Genomic DNA, 349 nt, shown 5'->3' on the forward strand with positions numbered 1-349 from the left:
GTGCTCGCTTCGGCAGCACATATACTAAAATTGGAACGATACAGAGAAGATTAGCATGGCCCCTGCGCAAGGATGACACGCAAATTCGTGAAGCGTTCCATATTTAAAAAAAATGAATACTCAAAAAAAGAATATGAATGATTTACATATCGAACACTTAGAAATGTCCCCTTTAAATAGTCCAAGATAGGTACACTCTAGAGAAAAAAAAATGATACCAAAATAAGTAATTAACTTACTGAATAAAATTAAAATACAAGATATAGCAAGATTTTTTAATTGTAGCATAAAATCAGCATATGAACTACTAGATATACAAGAAATATCAAATTAGAGAGCCACTACTTTA

At 31.2% G+C, this 349-nt stretch overlaps 1 non-coding gene across 1 annotated transcript; it reads left to right on the plus strand.

Annotated features, from left to right (window-relative positions):
* Positions 1-107, plus strand: LOC126025026 (U6 spliceosomal RNA). Its single transcript, XR_007501077.1, has one exon. It is a non-coding gene; the product is annotated as a U6 spliceosomal RNA (small nuclear RNA).
* Positions 108-349: the final 242 nt, after the last annotated feature.

The sequence above is a fragment of the Suncus etruscus genome, chromosome 12, assembly GCF_024139225.1.
Source record: "Suncus etruscus isolate mSunEtr1 chromosome 12, mSunEtr1.pri.cur, whole genome shotgun sequence".
Taxonomy (NCBI): Eukaryota; Metazoa; Chordata; class Mammalia; order Eulipotyphla; family Soricidae; genus Suncus; species Suncus etruscus.